This window comes from Protopterus annectens, chromosome 8.part0, assembly GCF_019279795.1.
Source record: "Protopterus annectens isolate FY-2018-M chromosome 8.part0, PAN1.0, whole genome shotgun sequence".
Taxonomy (NCBI): Eukaryota; Metazoa; Chordata; order Ceratodontiformes; family Protopteridae; genus Protopterus; species Protopterus annectens.
This window is the reverse complement of record NC_056741.1, coordinates 229,799,183-229,818,374: the sequence shown is the minus strand read 5'-3', so window position 1 is coordinate 229,818,374 and position 19,192 is coordinate 229,799,183. Positions and strand designations below refer to the sequence as shown.

The 19,192-nt window shown below is 36.8% G+C and overlaps 1 protein-coding gene across 1 annotated transcript in view; it reads right to left on the bottom strand.

The window, feature by feature from the left end:
- Window positions 1–1,398, bottom strand: part of LOC122808719 (transient receptor potential cation channel subfamily V member 5-like) — a 917,417-nt gene extending 916,019 nt beyond the window's left edge. Inside the window, exon 1 of the mRNA XM_044079711.1 lies at window positions 1,084–1,398. The gene's annotated coding sequence lies outside the window, so the exon portion shown is untranslated. The remainder of the gene's footprint in view (window positions 1–1,083) is intronic.
- Window positions 1,399–19,192: the final 17,794 nt, after the last annotated feature.

Genomic DNA, 19,192 nt, shown 5'->3' with positions numbered 1-19,192 from the left:
TTAACAACTGCAATGGGTAGAACTGCAACACTTCCTCATACTACTCAGTTAGTAATAACCCATAAACTGTTATACTCACCAGAAAAATACCCAAACCTACACCAGACTGCTTAACAATACTCTCCAAATAGACCCCTTAATTCCACTGACAAAGGCCTACTCACCATATCCAAATCAAAAAAATACAACAGGTTTACTTATTCCATCTCTTTTTCAAAAAATGGAATAGGCTTCATGACCTTATCAGACAAACAAATAGCCTAACTCACTTCAAATCAGAACTAAAAATTGACCATAACCATGCCTACCTCCAAAATAATTGTTTCCTCCCCTCCACCTCCCCACCCCACTCCATCTCTACTCTCCTATATATGCACCTCAAGACAGCATGTCTTCTGTTAATAAATATAAATGTGTCTTCTTAGTTCTGAACTCATAACAAAATAGCACTCAAGGGCATCTCTGCTTTACTTGAATTGAATGTGTACTATCTGGTACTCATAGTATAATATCTTTGCAGATGTACTGTTAAACCTCATGTACGGCTGCTACTGAACATCCAAGTTGTTAATACTGTAATTTGTAATTTCACTTTTAAATCTTGCCAAGTCTACTGTCATATCATAGAACATGCATATCATTCTATGTATAACTTTATTTATGGAGTTTTTCTCCTCAGGCCTCCGTAGAAAAAGGGCACTGATACCTAGTCAGACCTTCCCAGAAAACAAATACTAACTAACTAAATAAATAAGAATTATAAACAGACACATGCCTTTCTAATTCAGGCAGCCTTCCCTTTGTTAGTGTTTATTTTACTGCTCCGTTGAAAATGAAATTCATTACTTTTTTAATTAAATATGTTGAAAATGAAATGCATTACAGGTTTTTGGATAATTAAATATGTTAATACCAGTGATGGATATAAAAAATGTATCTGATAAAACCATACCGCTGTTCCAGCATTTATGGTGTACTACAAATTTGTGATAGTTCAGCCACGGAATCACAGTCTGATATTGTCTTCAAAATAGTACAATACATATCTGAAAAAAGTTATTGAATAAAAACCCAGCATCTCACCTGATCAAGAAGAGAATAGTTATTATTCATTGTAACACCTCTTGTCAGAGTAAAGATAGCATTTCCTCAAAGCCTGGTTTATTATAGCGTTCCGTCTTCTGAATGTGTCATCCTCCATGACCGTGTGATACTTGAAATACTGACTTCATGTTTCACTTTTGCAGTTGGTAAGCCGTTTTCCTCTCTGTGCTTATCCTCTAAATGAGATTCTTTGATGCAGACCACCAAGCCAACTTAACTCATTTACGAATAAGCAGGCAAAATAAATACTTCTTACCTGCTTCCTGTTCCAGCTCGCATCTCAGCACCTGAAAGCAAAAGAACATAAAAGGAAACTTGTTCCACTTGTCTGGGAATTTAAACAAAATGGTCTGTCAGCATAGCTGAAGAAAACTGTGTTTGTAAATATCAGAGCAATTTGACTTACTAGCCTGGAGCAGTAAAAGCCAGCTGAGTGTGTACTATATAGTAATCTTTATTTATGCAGGATGATTATCTCTTTAACAACGGTGACCTAGCCAAGATGCAAACTTTCATTCTAATGAATGCAAAGATAAAACAGCAGAAGGGATAGCTAGAGCATATCTGCACCATGGCAACCAGATTATTAACTAGTGAATATACCAGAACATCACAAGACCTGACCTTGGGGCAATAGGGGTATTCCTTCTTCCACACCGCATTTTGGTTTAGGATTGGCCCATAACTCTAACTCATATTTGTGATGTTAGAAACTCCATGCTTATTTACAATCTTTCCACTGGCAGGAAAGTGACTGTAAACAAAATAAGAAAAGCATCTGAGTTTCATAGCAGTGTAATACATACAACAGTATTGAGTCTTGCATTGAAATTTCATGCAACTAAAATTCCTTGTTTAGTATGACATCTAAACTACAACCTGATGACAGCTTTCACTTCTAATGACAGTAGCTGTTTATTAGCCATAACTTTGTATTTCTCATTAGTAATTTATTTTTTATTTTACCTTGATTTATCTCATTAGGCAGCTGACAGTTAATTTAAAAAATGTCTTTATCTTTTTTTTAGTTATTGTATTATAATCTCACAAAGAGTTCCAGGCTCAATGTCAGATATCATCCTGTCATTCAGATTCATGGTTCTACTTAAAATGTCATTAATCAAAACTCTAAGCTGCTGCATAATTCTACAACCAGATTTGATTTGTTGATATTCATCAGTGAAGTCTGCTTCTGCTTCATCTGCTTTTGACTGAAATGTGTTTGTCCTTCATGTTTTTCCCTTGAAAGAACATTTTTTTTTCTTCTCCCTGTTTCAGAGAGCACTCAAAATCCAGAAAACAAGGACAAGATTGACATGCATGCATCCTGACACCATCTTTTAAGGTTGTCCTTTATTTTGCAGACCTTAACAAGTGGGTTTCTTTCAAATATAGTACCTTCCTAGTTTTAAAATGCAATGCTGTTATTAGCCTGTTTATTTGTTTCAAATGTTACAGCATCATTAATTTTTCCCGATATAATAATTACTCACCATGCCGAGAATTATGGAACTTTGTATCATTATTTGGGCACAAAAGGCTTAAAAGTATCCCAAAATTTAACTCAAACCAAAAAGGCTCAGTTTGAAAGCATGACCATGTTGCTGGCATAACCTTGCTTAATTATGCAATAGTCTATAGGCATCTGAGTCACATAATAGTCACTCTGTTATGAAGAAAAATCAGTGTATTTCAGAGCGATTGACTGCATTCGTATTTACTCACATTGCTTTTCCTTATATGCAGTTAAGTTACATCATTTTAGGAGTCAGTTGAGATTTGTGAATATTTTAGGAAATCAGCTGAGAATTTAAGGGTTCAGGGGCAGCCATGTTATTCAAAGTGAACTGGTTCAAATGATTGTCAATAGGTCTCACAGGCAATTGAAATTAAAATAATCTGGTGTTCAGAAAAAAAAATTCTCGTCAACTGTTATATCTACAGAAAAGGTCTAAAATATCTCTGATATTTGAGATGCACCTAACATAACTAATCTTGGGTGACATCTGTGGTCACATTTTGCGACTAGTGCTTCACTCTGTTTCTTTCTTTTTTATGCTGCTTTTACTTAAAATAATTTTAGTTTTAATACAGTCATTTTTGGATTTGCCAGTTGTTGCCTCTGTGGCATAGATCCTGGGGTCATAGTTAGCTACTACGCTTGTTGTTCAGGGGACCACTGAGGAGCCTAACCCAAATTCCCAGGTACTCCCATGCACCATCTGATTAAGTGATTTGCTTAAGGTCACACAGTAGGCAAATGAAGACAAACGGAATCTGTACAACAGGAAGTACAGCTAACTCCCTTGCCTTCTGTACCAATTGCCAGACTGGCCTTTTAATGCTGATAAAGAACCCTGTCTGCACTCCTGTTTAATAAGATATTTTGTTTGGTAGCACTGAATATGTCCTTCATGTGTTGGCAGCAGACTTGGTCAAATGTTTGCCAAGTATGTCAGTCACACCTCTCCATACTTTATCTCATGCATTCATGGGTGCCGGAAGCTGATGAAGGCTGGACAGTGGGGAGGCAAAAGGAGCACTTAGTAATCTTAAAGAACAGATTTTAGCTGGTTACTGCCATAGTAGAAACATACCTGTGACACAAAATATATATAGTATAAATATGAGTTATATATGGAATGTCAGCACAAAAATTAAATATAAATATACAAATGAAGCTAATGTTGCACATGTATGGCATGTGATCCAGTAAACTTATATTCAAATGTTAGAGAAAAAAGTAGCGCTGCAACACACTTGCCCCACCATACAGAGAGAAACAACCAGAGAAGAGTGGGGGGAAGCTGTTAAACATCATTTAAACTGTTAAACACTCATTCTGACACCAAATGAAAGTGTTTAACAGCTTCCCATTCCTCTTTTGTAGAGACTGCAGATTGCTGTTAATGCTTTAGTGTGTAACGAGAGTTTAACAGTATTAAGATGTATTTAATAAAAGCTTGTTAAGAACATTTTCTATGTCAGAATGTGATTAACAGGCATGTCTTTTTCCCAAATTCAGAATATAATCATAGTGATCCATATACTACAAGTGATTGTCTTTCAAAAATAAGATATAAAATATATCACATAACATCTAGAACCTGGCAACGCCCACAACTCTGGTTGTAGAAGTAAAATTTGATACAGGCTTATTGAGAGCTTCTGCCATGGACCCACCTGTTCTACAACTGGCCCTGCTCAAAGATGTGCACAGAAGGTTGCAATAGCTTCTGTGTGGGGATAGTGAAGGCTGGCAACAGCGAGATTATTATTTGTTAAATTCTACTTGCAATCAAAACTCAGAGGTGTGCAGAGAAGGTCATTATAACATTTTTGAGACAAAGGAAAGTGTCGTCTTTGTTTCTCTGATTTTACTCACAATTAAACCTCAGGTATGTATAGATGATCACTGTGGCTTTTGACTGTGACAGTGACAGTGCGGTCATTATTTCTTTAACTTTTTACACAATCATACCTTACAGATAAGCACACAACATCACTTGTGTAATGACAACAGACTGGAAAACATGACTGTGATAGTTTCTTTTCTCATAATTACATTTTATCAGAAGTATATACAGATCGCTAATTTTGGGGCAGCAGCAACATGAAATATGTGACTAAAGCCATATATTCATTCACATTTATACCAACCTAACATCAGAGGGATACCTAGAAGGTGACTATATTGTTTCTCTTCCGACAGGGAGGCAAATGCTATTCTAGATATGATTTTATGTGTCTTTGCAAGCATTTATCTTCTCGGTTCATTGGTAACTATTTTTTGTCAACTTTGATCATTAAGCCTTGGACACAACTTATTTCTTCACTGAAAGAAAAAATAAGACTGAATTTATTTAGTTAGTTGTGATTTATGACCAGACCGCAATTGTAACAAAAGGCTGGGAAAAAAGCTGTGAAATGTACCTCACAGTATCTAGAATCCCAAACAGCCTCACAACTGTCAGTTAAATTCTATTATTTCTTCCAAAGTTATTGCACTACAGTCTTGGCCATTTAGAGAGCGGTGAAAGGATGCCGAAAGAGAATGAAAAGTAAAAATGAATTTCATTCTTTAGCTGCGATTTTGGTTCAGGCTAGCTTTGGCTCAAAAAGTTAAATAAAAAAAGCTTTGAAATGCAACTCACAGCTACTAGAACCCAGTGACTTCTGGGGTGATGAGACCTCCAGCTTAATTTGATTATTTTCTCCTCATTTAGTATGGTATAGTCCTGGACAGTTAGGATATATTGAGTGAATTTAGGAAAAATCTGAAGTTTACAACAAAGTATTAAAAAAAACAAGAAAGAAGTAATCCAAATTATGTGACAAGGCCAGGATGGGGGGATAGTAGGGGGAACACTGGGTGTATGTGGGAGGAGCAGTGGACAGCAATGGCCCATATGGTCAATTTTCTAGGGTTTTATTTCACTAAAAGACACAGTCAAAATATCCAGTAATGCCAGGGACTGTTCCATTTAAGTACATCACAGTTTAACAACAAGGTTTGTTACTTTCCGCAAAGCATTTTATAACAATGTAATAGCTGGATTAAAAAAAATATGCAAGATGCTTGGTTTTGCTAGATTTATGGTATAGAACAAACATTTTGATTGTATCTTTATTTACTACTAGATATAGTGTACCTGGTTTCGTACTAGTGATAAATATGCCCTTGCAGACACACTACTCACCTGTTTATCTTAAGTTTAGCTACTGGCTTTGTCTCTACTGAGTGACACACTACCATGGAGATGCCCCATCATAAGGGTGGCCAAACAACTGACCTAGGAGGTTAAAGCCCTATCATCCTTACAAGTTTCATCTCCAAAAGCATAAGGTGTATTATATCTAACCTCATAAAAATGTGATATCAAGACTCTTGTTTGACTTGACCCCCAACAGTGAAGGGTAGATACTGTCTATTTAACATAATATATTTTTCAAGAGAGTTAATGCAGCTATAGATGGTAGCCATGCAGTGCACGTGGTGTATCTTTACCTAGTGAAGACCTTCCACACCATTTCCTTTGCTGGCATCATACAAAAGCTAATAACTTTAAAAATCAACCTATGTGTGGTGAGATGTATAGCAAACCAGCTGAAAGACAAAACCTCACACAGTATGAGCTGCAGATACCTCATCAGAAAGTATGAACGTGACAAGTGGTATTCCTCAAGGCTGGGACATTTCCTTTTTGGTATTTACTTCCCTGATCTCCAAGTGAAGAGCCAAAATCTCTGGCTAACAAAGTTAGCAGATGTCTGCGAACTGAAGATTGTTATTAAGCCACCCCATGACACATCTGTCCTGCTTACTGCACCAGTTTTTTGGACTTCCCTTTTCTCTGCAGATCCAATATCTCTACCAGTACTAGAATCAGGGACCTAAGTCTTCACCAGCAGACACCTCTCAAAATGTTGAAATAAACGTCTCCTATATGTTAAGCAGTGCAATTTACTAGCTTACTTAAAACATAAACCAGTGATTGGATAGATATTCAGAAATTTTAATCATATGGCCTTCCTGGAAAAAGGAGGCACTGCCTAAGAAAGGGCACTGGCAAGCTGTGAATGAATGGTCATAAGATTTGTTGACCTTAAAAGAAAAAAAAAGATTTATTGAACTTGGAATATCTAAATCTATGACTCTAGGAATCTAAACTATTTTTATGGTTCATTCCCATAGCTTGTCAGGAAATCTCTGCCTACCCAAATAATGATCCAGAATAGCATAAAATGGCTGTAAGAGAATGGATGAAGAATTAAACACAGCAAAATGATTCTTACATTTGAAGTTAGTCTAGCTCCAGTGAAATGTACCTCTGTGGAAAATTCTGCCTAAAACAGGCTGTTAGGAAAGACTATTATAGTTCTTAGTGGGCGAAAGGCAATAAACACACAGGTGTGTGTGTGTGTGTGTGTGTGTGTGTGTGTGTGTGTGTGTGTGTGTGTGTGTGTGTGTGTGTGTGCGTGCGTGTGTGTGTGTGTGTGTGTGTGTGTGTGTGTGTGTGTGTGTGTGTGTTATGAAAGAACAGCTCTAGATACTTGTCAATGTGGAAGGGATACCCTTGACTCCATGTGCAATAATGGCAAACAAAAGTTGTGGATGGATGGAAGGATTAATGGATTATAGAGCATACCTCTCACTGTACATAATATGCACATGAATGTACTGCATTATTGTACTTGTGCAAATTGTCTTTACTGCTGTTGTTCCTGGGTTGTGGCTGAGGAGTTGTTAGACCAGCTCACTGACCTGTTAAACAAATAGCAATCAGTAAACAAATAAATAAGCTGTCTAGAATTTTGCAGAACATCCCTGGTTTAGCTTCATATTTTGCCCTGTCCCTTGTAAAATGTTCGATTTTCTGGAAAATCACTTAGGATCATACTGTTCAACTGCTGGGAATTTTGCAGACTGTCCAGATTATTGCCTTGTAGTTTTGGTCTGTTGTTCATAACGTTTTGGCTTTCAGGCAAACCACTGAGGATTCTACTCAGACCTGAAACATTTAAGTCTGAGACTTCACATCCTTCAGAAAATACATGCTAATGCAAAACTTGTTTTTCTAGCAGCTTTCTAAGTTTATGAGGAATATTTAAAACTTGTCCCTGATTCTGCCCTTTTATTCTACCCCCCCCCCAATTTGTCATTTTCCAAAATTCTTAAGCAAAAGTTGAAAGGTATGCAAGGGATTACAGTCAGCCACTAATACCAGACATTAAAGTTTCACACTTTTGTTGTTCAGAAAATGCATGTTGATGCAAAACCTATTCTATCAAAAGTTTAAATGAATAAGTACTGTTTAAAAATTGTCCATGGTTTTGAGCTTTCTCTCCCATGTTATTTGTGGCTCTACCCAAAATTCTTGATGAAACAAGTTGATGTGTAATCCTCAGAAACATCCGCATATGGGTTTCCATGGAAACTGCAAGATTGGGTAGCTATAAACAGATGATTTATTACTCATATCATCCTTTTCCAGCTACTTGAGCACGTACTTGCCTCAGAAATTCCAGTGCGAATGTTTCTATGTAATTGCTACTCTGGCAGCAGTTTTAGGGCACATTGGGCAGCTGTTAAAAGTGGGCCCCACCCTCGCCCTATGGTTCCAGCACCTATGTATGCATTCATTTTGTATACACCTTTATACTATTCTGGGTCACAGTGGACCTGGACCTTATCTGTAATGTTTAAACTGCAGGTGTTATTTATAGTGTCAGAAACATTTAGCACTACCAGAAAATAAAAAGATTTATGCTTGTTGCAGATCACATGCCACTGTGAGACAAATAAAGAGAAATAAGTACAGGCTTTCAAATTTTTAAGTTGGGTGAAAAGCTTAAAGTCATGATGCTTGAACTGATTCTTCCTGAGGTTTTCCTTTAGCTGTGCTGGCATTTCCAGGCTTGCTGGTATACTTTTGTATTCTAGAGTTTAACCTCCAGAAGTTACACATTTATCTTTGGTTTCCTTGACTTTATAATATGTCCAATCATAAATGAGTTTGCTGGGAAGATTTTTTTCCTTCAGACAGATTTTGAAGCAAGTCTTGTATTCAAAGTTGTACATTTATGCCTTTTATAAGTGGTCTGATAGTGAGCACATGTGCTAATATTTCTTTTTTTTTCAAACACCTTTATTGAATTATCACTTGTGTCATAGGCAAATTTACATTCATATAAAAGTAATCAAACTATATTAACATAAACATTTTCCTTCACATATATTGCTATATATCATATAATCTAAACAATATTAGATAAATTATTCAATTCCTGCCTTTTTTTAAAACAACAAACATCTTTAGTAAACAAAGCCACCAACACAATCCTAGTTGCAAGCATTTTACATCACAAACTATAATGACACATTCCCAGATATAAACATTATACATCACTTATAATCTACACACTTGTTTTCATTCAAACATCACATAGCTCATTTATGTCCTGCCACCTTTTAAACCTCACTCCTCCCTTGTATATATTGTTCTCACAATTCCCATTTTTCCTATGTAGTTTGCTCCTACCCTTTTCTAAATATCTCAGTTCCAGTTGTTTTATCTGAGTTACTATATTCACTACTTCCAGTATAGTTGGTTTAGATTTCGATTTCCATTTTCTAGTAATTCCTTTTTTGGCAGCCACCATAATTAGACATAACAAGGCCTTACCATCTTTAGGCAATTCTGATTCTGTGTCACAGCTCAGAAAAATCATCTCCCTCATCTGCCCACCCAACATCTCCGACATTGCATCCCAGAGGGAATCCTTAAAGTCCATCAACTCACCCCACTCCTAGAAAATATGTCTCCAAGTATCTCTCTCTTCCCCTTTGCTATCTGCGTGAGGAAAAATTCACTGGAGTCTACTTAGGGTATAAAAATATCTATGTAAATATTTTCAGGAAAAAATCCTAAGTCTTCTAGATTTTGTTGCATATTTGGGAGACATACATATAGCCTCCCATTGTGGGTTTTTTTTTTTTTTTGTGAATTGCATATCCAGTCTCTCTTCCCAATCATTTCTAACCTCCTCTGATTGATTCTTATAGTTATCATGCAATATTTTATATGCTCTACTAATTATTCCTTTTTTAATGGTTGTCTCTGTTCTAGAATCTTTTAAAGTCTCTACCAGTGCTGGTCTTTCATTTAGACTTCCCTATTTCTTTCTCTTTGCCTATACTCTGATATCAATCATTGATAGGGAAGGCAGTCTCTAACCTGCACTCCAAATAAATTCACGGTGTCTTCCCATTCTATAATCTTTCCATCTCTAGCAATTTTATCCCAATACATTGGTTCCTTTGCCAGTTTTTTTCCAATACATTCCATCCTCTTGCCTATTATCTGTATCCCTAATTTCAGTCATCCCTATTGGCAGAATCTCCTTTCTCCAGTTCCATGTTGGCTTAGTTCATAGAATTCTTTCTGCTACTTTATGGATATAATATTCTGTATGATTATTGTTATTCTCCTTAAAGGCCTGCATCCAAAATCCAAGTCTCTCCTTGTTTCTTGAGCTTCCCCTCTGTTTCATCATCATCCCTTTCTACTTTGAATTATAGTTTTCTGCTTTTGCTATGTGTAGGAGCCTTAACTGTGTAGCTCTGAAATACCCCTTCAAATTGGTAATCCTAATCTGCCCTATTCTCAATGGCGGCTGGTGACTTCAAATTAAAGGAGGGCTGCAGGAGACAGTTGAATGGGTGGGGCCAATGGGAAGGGGTGTGGCCAACTAGAATGGAGTGGGGCTATGCTCAAAACCACAACAACTGGGACTTTAATTAAATAGGCTGCCCTGGGTGCCAAACAGTCATTACGAGAGTCCAATCAAGACAAAATGAAGTGTAGAAGAAAAAAATATTTCAATGCATTGGCTACATGACAACTTACTTAATATCCAGATGGAAACAGGTTGTGAGGCATGAAAAATAAATTACTTTTTAAATACATTACTGGAATGCCAGTCAAAATCAAGTATAAAAAACAAGCAGCACTCAACTCAAACCACTACTCCTTGCACTGCAGTTCCAATTATAATTTATATTCATCTTTATAAAATTACCAAGAAACATGCTGAAAGTAGCAATCTCTGTGATACCCCCACTTGTAAAAATGTTTCTTATCCAAAAAAGACCTGCTGCCTGACACAACTATCTACTTGTTTCATGGGGAAGACATGATCAAAGTAAAAAATGAACAGCAAACAAGAAACAAGCTCAAGATAAATTGCTTAAAGGATTCCTGCACAAGTTATGGACCACACATGATAGACTGGCATTCTGTTTATTTTACGGGTAAGCCTGCAAAGATGACTGCAAATCTCCAACAAAAGATGACTGAAAGTCTCCAACAAATGTAATGAGCTTCTGAAAATACTGTAATCCTGTCCTTTTATTACAAATACTGTCATATGCATTCAATAGCCAAGGCTTATACGTTATCTAGTTATGTAAATATTCTCTGCATGACAACAACGAAAATGCTTTCAATGCTGGTAATTCTTTAACAGTATGCTTATTAAAGCTTACTTGCATCTTACAATCTCCGACAAGCTTACCTAATGCTCATTAAATCATTGCTAGTTAAGCAGAACAGGGCACTGTGACAGCATGCATTTCCTGAATAATAAGAAGCATAAATCAACAGTATAAAAATCTGACAGAAAACCAGAACATTCTGCAAAATCAAGGACAGATGAAAAGCCACGGTCGTACTTGTGGTCTACCTTGGATGGGGGAATACTCTGCACACTTGCACTGCATAACTGCTCCTTGCCTTCCTCGGACACATCCAGAGCCACTACAATGGGGATTGGGGTGCAAGTGCAACAAGTATGTCATAATTTGAAATGTCTCTGGCTGACAGTGATGGCTCTGACACTCATACCTCTCAACTTCAGAGCAAGAAATCTGGACAAAGCCATACATAGAACTAGAAGTTGGACACAGGCCCAAAAATAAGGACAATTTTTAAATATTGCTCTTATTAACTTAAATAATGGAACAGTAGCAGATCTTGCATTAGTACAAATTTTCTGAAGGGTATAAAATCTGAAACTCAAATGTCTGCCATTATTTTCTAACTTCAATCTTTAATGACTTGCCACTAATTTGCCAGAAAAAACACAATTTTATGAAAAACAGACCAAAAATGTGATGCAAAAATATAAAGTTGCCACACAATACAGCTGGGAACCTGTCAAAAAAGGGACACCTTTTTAATATTAACACTGTTAACTTGAGCAGCTAACAAATAAGAGTATCTACATGCATTTCTGAAATAAAAGTAATCTATAACTCTGATCATTACAGTTATATATAATTGTAAACCCTCCACATTTTCTTCCAAAATTGTCATTTTGAGGAGGGATTATTAGGGGAGAGTAAAATTTTGAGCCAAAACTGGGGACAATTGAGAGGTCTGGATATTCCTAATTCTACAAAGCGATTTGCATGTACCTCTCAACCTCTTAATGCAGGAAATCTGGACAAGGCCAAATTTATTGGAGGAACATACAAACACAGAAACACTACTAAAAATTGCTCTTGTATAAACTTAAGACAGTTGATAGAATAACAGGTCTTGCATTAGCATGCATTTTTCTGAAGGTTATGATGCCTGAAACTCAATGTCTGTCATTTAGTGACTTCATTCCTAAATGATTTGCTAGAAAACTACAAATTTTATGAGAAACAAACCAAAAATAAGAAGTAAATATCTATTCATTCTGCAAAAATATGGACAACTGAGAGGCATAGTTCAACCGGGGCTGCCTGAGTTTGCTACCCTTCCTCCCCTCACAAAATCATGGTCGAATGGAGCCTCCCCCCTGCAGCCATTCCAACGTCCCATTCCTTGGTTATTTTGCCCCATTTACCATAAACACTAATGTGCATACTGCTTTACTTCTGCCATGATTTAGATTTCATTTGAAAGTTTTATTTTGCATTTTACACACAAACCCTAATGGATCTGTTAAACAAAGCAATGCAGTCTCACAATGAAAATAGACTAGCATTAAAACTTCTCTGCCCTTGAAACTCACATGCATTGAAACAGCATTGAAACCCACATTCAAAGAAAATACATTTTGCCAGTGGCAAATAAAGATTAACTCTGGGCTGTTTTCAAAATCATAGGCCCCTTGAACATGAAACATACACATGCTCTTTGATACACCTTTCTGACTATATTGCATTATATTCCTTGTACAATACAGTACAGTTGTTAGAGGGAATTTTAAATTTATTGTTTTGAACATTTTTCCAGTAAACAATGAAACAAAATGCATGCACCAATGACAAAAACAGTCCAATTCAGAATATTTCCATCATAAAACGTCTACCCAGCCTTCTATAGTCCACCAGAGTCAGTAAATATGCACAATCTCTGAAGTAGTAAAATCCACATTAAAGAAATCTGTAACTAATAAAGAGGTTTCTGCTAGCACACAACTTTATATGTCATTGTTTCATCTACAAATAAAGTGCCTGCTGCCCTTGAAGAATAAATTGCCTATGTTGCATGCATTAAAACATGATAAGCTAGTAATACAGCAATAGGGAATGGATAGCAAACTGATAACAGCTTCATAATTACTAGGTATCTTTGCTAAAAAGGACTGTAGCATCCACCCCCTTTACAACATAACACAGTATCAGCAATGCATCTACCTACTGTGGGAGTAGAACCCACAGCCTTCTGCATCAAACACAAGTACATTACCTGTTGTGCTATTAACAATGCAAACAGACTTTGCATAAGCAGCACTAAACTTTTGTTCCCCTGCAGCTCTCAGCTCCTTGTAAAATCTACTTGACACTCAGCTGTATCTCTGAACTTTGCAGCACAAGATATCTGGAAAAAGCCAAAATTTATTGGGGGGGGACAAAAGTCCAAAAACCAGGGACACATTTTAAACATTGCTTGTATAATGTTGGAAAGTTGCTAGAATAAAATGCTGTGTTACCACCATACATTTCACTGCCACGTCTTGAACCCAGGGGACCCTGTGCAAAACAATCAGAGAAACATACCACTATGCCAAATCAGCTGAAACAGAGGAAGACAAACTTAAATGGCTACTATTTAGTGAATTCAGTTCTCACCATAGCTGTCAACCTCTTACCAAAAAACTCCTGAAAATAGCCAATAATGTGGGAATACAGCTGCCAAACATATTCAATGAATTCAGTTCTCACCACAGCTCTCAACCTTAGCACAAAATACATGGACAAGGCCAATAATGGGGGAATACAGTCTCAAAAATATGGGCAAATTTCAAATATCCATGTTATAAACTTAGAAAATTGCTAGAATAAAAGGTTTTGTTTTACCATGTACTTTCTGAAGAATATGACATCTGAAATTCAAATGCCTGTTTATTTGTTAACCAGGAAGCTAATCTGACTTGGAACAAAACAAAGCCAAATTTCAGCAGAGCAGGGAGAAACACATCTTTGTAAGGGATGGGAGGACATGCAGACTCCACACAGATGGCACCCCAGCTAAGAATCAAGCCACAGAACCTGTAACTGTTAGGCAACAATGCTACCAGTGCACCACTTCACTACATTCCTTTGCAATGAAATATGAAGATACAGAAACCACAGATTTTATGACAAACAGAACAAATATGAGGCAAAAATCTGCAATTGTTTTAAAAATAGTGGTGGGTAGGGAATTCATGTCCTTGCCACCTGCATCCAACATATAGGATTCAAGCCTGAGTATTTCTACCCACCGCTATATGTTAACAAGGGTATTTCACACACAAACTTCTCCCTCGCTCTGTCTCTCTCTCTCTCTCTCTATATATATATATATATATATATATATATATATATATATATACATACACCTCAAAAATGTAAACTATTGAATGGTGAGTGATTGTGCTTAACTCATCTGTCACCAGCTGATCATTAAACAAAATTATATATACCATCGCTAAGATAACACTATCTGTACACACACCATGTATAGAAAAAAACTGGTACATGTAACAAGCTGATCTTCTATCAGCTGTATTGTCTTTTTTTCTGGTCAACAAGATAAAAGCTTGATGACTTCTCAATCACACACATACATAAACAGATTTCAAAGGGAAGTGGGATTTCTTTTTTTGTGTTTGCTTTTGTTTATATCAAGAAAGTTCATAAATATTCAAAATGTGCAAGTCGGTTGCTTTATATTCCCTTCTGATAAAGTTGAGTTTCCATAGTCAGAAAAAAAGTTACACAACATCCTTTTAACGATAAGTCACTCATGTTAAGTTTCCAACTTGGAATCATTATCTCAGTTTTTACTGTTGTAGGATTTTTACTGTTGTAGGTTTTGTACAACATTACATTACTAATCCAACACATATCGTATTCTCTGCAGAAAAAAAAGCAGTTTATCAACTTTAGTACAGCTTGCCATTTGTTTGTTCATTACTTTATTTGATCAGCTGTGCTGCATCCTTTTATTTCAACACTGCTTGGCTTTATTCTGTTGAGTACTGCAGCTGATTCAGCAGATTTTTTATTTTTCATTTTGTTACACTTATTTATAACTTTCCTGGCAGCAAAGGCATGAAGGAACATCAGCAGGTAGCCAAAATAGTTTAGGTTGAATGAACACCTAGACAAGTTTCCACAGTGCAGACTCAATTCACTAAAACAAGCTGTTGTTTAATTAAAAATAAGCCAGCACAGACAATGAAATATTGATTCAGTATACAAAAGCTGCAAAAAAAAATGCACATTTTTTCATACCAAACTTCACAGTAGCATTAGGGTTATGCATAACATAGGCTTCTGCTAATCGTGGTATTGTTAAATTATATCAGAATGTTATGCTTTCCCTAAAAGACTGGTATATAACTTTTCAAGCAAAATAAGAATTGCATTATTGCTGAGTTCTCTTAAACATGAAATATATACTATCATATCATGCATTAAAAAAGGACAACAGTTTCAATGTCTGTGACACCTGTTTTTTTGGTTTTAAGGAAACAAGTAAACAACATTGGTGAAAACCACCTTACTTACTGAATCTGTTTCTAGATAACCTAAATATTACTGCATATATATTTATTTGTCATTTATCACCAGATGAGTAGAATGATTCAATGTGGACCCTTTTTTGTAACAAGCCAGGACAGAGGTTTAAACAGAGTAAAAAGGCCGAAACAAAGTAAAACATAAAAGTACTTGTAAGGAAACAAATGGTACAGATTGTTGAAGAATGCAGTGCCTGTATGCCACTTCTAAGGTACTATCTTCTGGACAAATCAGGATAATCCTTATTTTCAAATTGTCACTTCCAAGGTGATAGGTTCCAAGTACAGATTAACAATGTTAATCTTTACATTGTCCTGCTCTATTATGGGCATTCAGTAAACTTGTGAATAATAGAATAATACATACAGATCAGATATCCTTCAAAGCATTTCTATACTCAGGCCTCAGCACAATGTTGTAGTTGTACACAAACTTCAAAACACAAATGCACAGCACTTCAGAATACTACACGTTTCTTCAGACCTGATTTCCTTTGTAAACTATAATTGAATCTGGAAGAACACATAAAAAGAGTTAACATACTTACATCTGCACCCGTCCTTCACTCTGTACTTTCTTCTTCTTTCTTCTTCTTTCTTCTGCTCTTCTGCACGCTGTCCAAATGATAATAAATCCACCCAAAAAAAACGATTCCAAATAGAAATGAAAAAAAAATAAAATACAATGATGATCACAATTACCAAAAAAGAAAGCTCGATTCCTAATCCTAAACTAAACTGAACTGACTGATTCTCGCTCTCTTCCCAGCACATAAAGCCTGGGAAGAGAGCGACAACCAACCAGCAGCATTTAGGCTTTAGCCCAGCAGGCACGTCATGACTGAAGTGCCTGCAGACGTCGCAGTCCGAGCCCCTTCCAAGTCTATGCGGTTTGGAACCGCTGCCGCATAGACTTCTGGGCATCACAGTGATACCTTATGTGCTCCTCCGGGCTGCAAAGAAAACAAAAAAAAAAAAAAAAAAAAGCTGTTTACAACCGCGCGGGTAAGGTGCGCAATGCGCATGCGCATACTTTCGAGTCACGGACTCGAAATTTAAAGTACAAAAAAAAAAGATTTTTTTTTTTACATTAAATTAAAACCTATAAACAAGACCAAAAACAACTGAGGGGGCTGCAGTCCGGCAGCCTGATGCCACGAGCCGCCCCTGCCTATTCTACTGGAAGAATCAGTTTATCCCACTTGACTCTTGCAGTCTTCCTCTCCCAGATAAAGTCCTTCAACTCTTTATTAATTGCTATCCACAGCTTCTCCTTTGGTTGATAAAAATATGCCTGACCTGTGTATAAGACTAAAGGGACTAAAAACATTTTTACTGCTTGTGTCTTACTATCCATATCCATATAACAGCTTCATTTTCTCACTTTTGTATTATATTTTGTTTAAGTCTCTTCCCACATATCCTTAGCTGCCACACTAGCATCATTTTTAATCCATACTCCTAAATACTTCATTTTATCATGTCCCCATAAATATGGGTATTCCTGTACCAGTTCATGTGTGGGTATTTAATTTACTGCTATTGCCTTTGTTATAGCTTCATTACCTTTGTATCCTGAAAATATCTGAAACTGTCTCAGAATGTTCCACAACACTGTAATGTCTTTTTCTGGTTTTCCCAGGTTTAAAATAATATCATCTGCAAATAAAGCCAGCTTTTCTTGACTTCCATACCAATTATATCTTTGAATTTCTTTACCAATGGTATCAAATATAATGCAAATAATATAGGGAAAAGAGGACACCCCCTGCCTGGTTCCTCTGCTCAAGCAGAATTTATCAGAGAGGACCCACCCACTTTAATTTTTGCTTCCAATACCTCATATACCCTCCTAATCAACCTTATAATTTTTTTCAGGAAATGCAAATGCATCCATTGCCCTGCTCATAAAGTCCCAGATTAATCTGTCACACAGTTTCTCTGCATTAAGACCCACCACCGGTAATGGTATTTTCTTACATTCTGCTTCACTCTGGCTCATCAATGTGCAGTTAATGTTGTGAAATTTTTGCCTCCCCTCCACAAAACCACATGCACATGTACTAACATTTCTATGTGTAAGGATCTGTGAATGCATACGTGTTAAAACTGGTATGCAGGGAGCCTCATGACTGTATCAAACTCAGTTTGTCTAGTATGAAATATATGAAAAGTAATGAGACCCAATGCATGCCTTATCATGCCTGATCATCAACAGATGATCAGTCAAGCTTATATAATGTTATAATGAAACATAATATTAAAAATAAGTTATAGAAATAAATGAGGAGACAAACTGAAGAAACAAATATAGGCAATATGGCAAAGCACACCAGAAACTATTGAATGCAGCTTGATTAAGATACAAAATCAAACAAATGTAAAATCAAAAGCTGCAACCACCTCTCCGTGGTTGCAGCTTTTGATTTAACATTTGTTTAAACAAATAAAGGCAATAAACCTTTCCTGAAAGCCAGCATCCGATCTCTACATTCTTAGGCGGCATGCTACTTTTTGAGGGTAAAACATGCTTTAATAGTTAAGTCTAACTTTTAATTTATTTATTTGATGACATTTATTTGTTACCCAGGTAAGTGAACTGGGGTTAAATTATTTTTGTCATGGGATAATCTGTTGAGAGCTGAGTTGATCTCATTGAATGCCTCACCAATCAAATGAACAAAGTTCTTGGGTTTAAACAAGGGCTGTTGTGGATTAAGTGGAAGAGTTATTTATAAAGAGATCAAATGTTTTCCCTTTCTCCATCAGAGTGTGATCTTAAGGTTATTATACATAAGTATGAGGTGCTGTTGGAGGGGTGTAGTCTCCCTTGTGAAGGTTTGGGGGGGTCTTGCTTCCATAGGATATTCCTCACAAATGTTTGGCATCTACTTTTCCGAAGTACAAGCAAACACAGGAGGGTTATGGCTGACAAAGTTTGCAGATGACTGCAAACTGGGTGCCATAGTAGAAAACACATCTGACACAGATATCCTTCAGAAGGGTCTCACAGAAACGGATAACTGGTGCCAGAGCCACGGCCTAAAGTTAAATGCCAAAAAATGCATAGTCATACCCTTCGGGAAAAACAAGGTTACCCCTAGCTACCAAATAGGTGGCAATCCACTGAGCACAGAAGAAGTTATCAGGGACCTGGGGACCCAGGTTGATAGTAGTCTGTCATTCGACACCCATGTAGCTAAAGTAGTTAGGAAGACCTTCTACATTGCCCACCTTATCATGAAGGGATTCTCATCTAGATCAAGGGAGGTCATAGTCTCCCTTTACTCATCACTCATCAGACCAATGATTGAGTACAATGCCCCATTCGGAATGTATCTGACCCGACACTTGCAGCAGCTGGAGAGGCCACAAAAGTTCCTCACCAAAAGGATAAAGGGTCTCAAAATCTGTCCTATGCTGCCCGACTGAAAGAACTCCAGCTCTATTCAGTCGCTTACCGCTTGCTCAGAGGTGACCTTTGCCTAACATACAAGGCCATGTCAAACCCAGATTTGATGAA